Here is a 4,242-nt window from a genome sequence, read left to right as displayed (position 1 = left end):
GGGAACTGCAACCCTATAGGTGGAACAACAATATGAACTAACCAGTACTCCGGAGCTCTTGACTCTAGCTGCATATGTATCAAAAGATGGCCTAGTCGGCCATCACTGGAAAGAGAGGCCCTTTGGACTTGCAAACTTTATATGCCCCAGTACAGGGGAACCCCAGGGCCAAAAAGGGGGAGTGGGTGGGTAGGGGGTTGGGGGGTGGGTATGGGGGACTTTTGGGATAGCATTGAAAATGTAAATGAGGAAAATACCTAATTAAAAAAAAGAGACAAATTGGAATTGCCAAGCAAAGTTCTACTTTAGTAACGCTCTCCATGTGGTATGCTGGTGAGCACTTCAATAACAGTATTTGACCAAGTTGAAGTAATCTCAACTGCCTAATATTTTGGAATTCTGAAATTTTATTTATTAAAGTAGTATATTAAGTGATCTGAAACAAAAAAGATGGGATTTTATTGATTGTTGACTAATACTTAAAATATTTTATGCACATGTTTATTCTCAAGAAATCATTTTTATAACTTACAGGGTTATTACCTTTATATAACATTTTGGAAGGGCAAAATTATTGCTATAGAGAAATCAGCTGGTTTCCAAGGGCTTTGAATGGAAAGCAGAGTCCTTGACACCACAGAACCTCCTCAATATTCAGACTAAGTTGGTAAAAATATAGCTATGGTTAGTAGGAATATATCCCAGAAATTAATTGTCACTATATATGTGCTAAAAATATACATTCATGTTGCATATTGCCCAATCATTGTAGTTTTGATGCTTTATGAATTGTTGCTATCTGATCATTGGAAATTTTACATTAACCAAATCAGAGTTGTAGTGTATCCCTGAAGTGAATAAAAAATAAATAACCAACAGGAACTGTAGCTCTTAACATGAATGACAGGATGGTATCACTCACACACACACATACACACACACACACACAATTAGAAAATAAAATAAATCTTTGGAGAATATTCTTATGGAAAAACCAAAAGTGAACGTACAGGATTTAGAATAATACTTACTCCAGATTCACTGTTTTGAGTGCTGTTTTGAAACAATTTTCATGCTTGCATAGAATATAAAGAAAACGGACAAAATGCAGGTCTGTACCTAGTATACTCACAAGTGCCAACCTTAACATACTTAATTAGCCTTTTTTTGTAGTAAATTAAAATTTAGAACCAACTGGATTTTTGTTTTTGTTAAACCACCCCTCCTGCCTTTTTTGAGATTTCACCATCTAGTGTCCCTGAGCACAGTGAACAATGTCCATCTAATTTATAATGAGATGGCACTTGCTGGGAGGTTTAGCCAAATCCTCAAACAAACAAATGAGTGAATACCATAGTATCAAAAAACCAACAATTTTCCTAACCTAAAATTTCTATAGGTAGCACATCGCAGAATCAAAACCATCTAATTAAACCTCAATTAAAATTAAAATTATAAGGTAGTATAATATTTGCTTATACACATGAGAATTTAAATGGTACCCATTTCAGGTGATAGAAATGTTAATTAGCTTGATTGTTTGTGATGATCACTGTGAGAGCATAGGAATGCCAAAGCCTGATAGTGCACAATCTAAATATATTCATGCTTTTGTCAATTGTATCTTTATATGCAAAAATCTAAATAAAATTTCCACAAAGAACATGAAGAATTTTAAGCCAAATTTCTAATTATTATGTTTACCTGTGTAAGTTTTCTTAATACTGGATAATTACATAATCATCACACTAAAGTAGCCAAACCTATTCATCATATCTAGAGAGTCATAAAAAAAAGAGTAAAGTAATATTTTATTAATTCTCATTAAAGTATCTTAGCTGACAAGGAGCAAAATAAATACCTTTTAAAATATTTATCGTACTTTTATGTATCTAGTGGGGGCATTGGCATGCCAAGATTCACTTTTCAAGGCAAATGGACAGCATGCAAGAGTTGGTTCTTTCCTTCCACTCTATGGATCTCTGGCATTTGAACTCAGGTCATATGGACTTGGCTGCAAGCACCTTTATCTGCTGATCCATTTTGGTGGCCCAGAAATAAATCCCTATCAACAGATATCTTTCAGGCAACTGCTTCAGTGTAATCAGTTACTCAAATCAGGTAAACTATGGCCATAAAGGTAAGGGTGGCTGTAATTTCTTTCGGTGTCATGGACTTCCAAAGACTATTGCTATATTAAGAGCCCTCCTATATTTGTGCATGGTACTCCTTACCCATTTTCCTGTAGACACAATGAAACTACATGTTCACTAATAGATTATTCTCAATAGAAAATATAATCATAAAAATTACAACCTTCCTTTTGCCTATTGGACCTTAAGTGTTAAGCCAATTTTGCTTCATTTGTAAGTAATAAATACCATTATAAAATATTATTATTCTATTGGTTTGTTTTTAATTTATTTTGAGATTTTTTTTAGAGGGGGTAATAATGAAGTTGGGTGAATAGGATCTAGGAGAATTTGTGGCATGGGAAAGAATGTGATCAACATATACAGTAAAAAAAAAAAAAAATTAAAACGGGCATTCCTTTATGTACCCAATTCCAGGACAGGACTATGAAGGGAGACCCTGTCTCAAACAAAAGAACACAATAAGAAATTTTTAAAAAACTAGATAAGTTACATTGATTTGGATATGTTTAGGCTACAGAAGTGGCATTATAATTAGGAATTTTGCTTTTCCAAAAAGGACATGTGTAGTTTTGACAACGTCTCTTAATTCTGCCATGACCCCCGTGTTCCCCTCTTTCTGTTCCCCTCTTTCTAAGTAGGAAGTTCCCAGGTTTCGGTAGATGAGCCTAAGCATTGAAATATATATGAAAGCATATAATTCAACAGTTTAGAAGCTCTTATCATCGTCTAATTGTCAAATATTTTCATCATCCTCCAAAGAAATACTGTATTCTTAAGTATATCTTTCAAATCTGCCTTGATGTAATTGATTTATTATCAGCTCTCCACATCCATGACATTTCATATAAATAAAGTGTCCTATTCCATGTTTTCTCTTATGATTGGCTTCTTGCCCTGTATAAATAGGTCAGGCATCTTTTTTGCTACTGCTGAATTAATATTTCAATATATATATATATACACATAATATACATATACATAACACACATACATACACATACATATATATACATACATGCATGCACACACACACACACATATGATTCACTTTCTCAAATCAATATAGATAGATAGATAGATAGATAGATAGATAGATAGATAGATAGATTCACTTTCTCCAATCAATATAGATAGATAGATAGATAGATAGATAGATAGATAGATAGATAGATTCACTTTCTCCAGCATGTTTCCACTTTCTAAAATGTCCACAGTTCTCAGCACAACCTTCACATTAAGCATGGAACCCCATGAGCCTGTTTGGGTCATTTCACATTCAGACACAACAAGCACAGGTTATGGCATATAAGAGATGCATTCATGAACCACTAGGGAGGTGAGAGTTCCTGTGTATATTAATATAACTCAAGATATGGCAGAGAGCTAGCTTCTAATTTTATACAAGAGCCCAAATTATCTTTTAATTTTCATCCACTCCATAAATTCACATCCTCCTTGAGTTTTCATTCCTTCAAATAATTAATTTAACACTTAATATTAAGTTTTGAAAGTTGTCACATTAGAATTCCAGTCACTTCTGAGAAAATATTAGAATGAATCTTTCATTTCTCCAAAGAGCAGTCCAGGCAATTCCTGTGATGCAAAATTTAAACTCTTCCTAATGCTATAACTTCATGTTGTGATACTATTGTCGATTTACAGCCATTCATATGTGATTTTTACTGCTAAGTGCTAGATAATGCAGCTCTAAAACCATTTATATTTAGGGGCATGACTGTAATTAAATTAACAGAATTGTAGAGCTCATTATTTTAGGAACAATAACGTTGCTGCTAATGTTTATATCATTAATCTTCTTTTGCAATATTTTAAACTTGTTTGGGTCTATGACAAAACTCTATTGAGTATATATGGGGTCTGATGACCTTAGCAAACGTCTGGTGCTTACCCCTTATTATCTGTGTGACCTTTGCTAACCCAGCATGTTCTTAGAATCAGTGCTGGCTGATTTATGAATGAGGTTAAAATGAACTTTGACTTGTTTCTCTCGACTGCAACCTGGCCCACGATAGAAAATGCATGCACACTTTTCTTGCATCTATGAAATCCATTATGAATTTAAAAT

The sequence above is a fragment of the Mus musculus genome, chromosome 15, assembly GCF_000001635.26.
Source record: "Mus musculus strain C57BL/6J chromosome 15, GRCm38.p6 C57BL/6J".
In the NCBI taxonomy this organism is placed as follows: Eukaryota; Metazoa; Chordata; class Mammalia; order Rodentia; family Muridae; genus Mus; species Mus musculus.
This window is presented reverse-complemented; position numbering follows the sequence as displayed.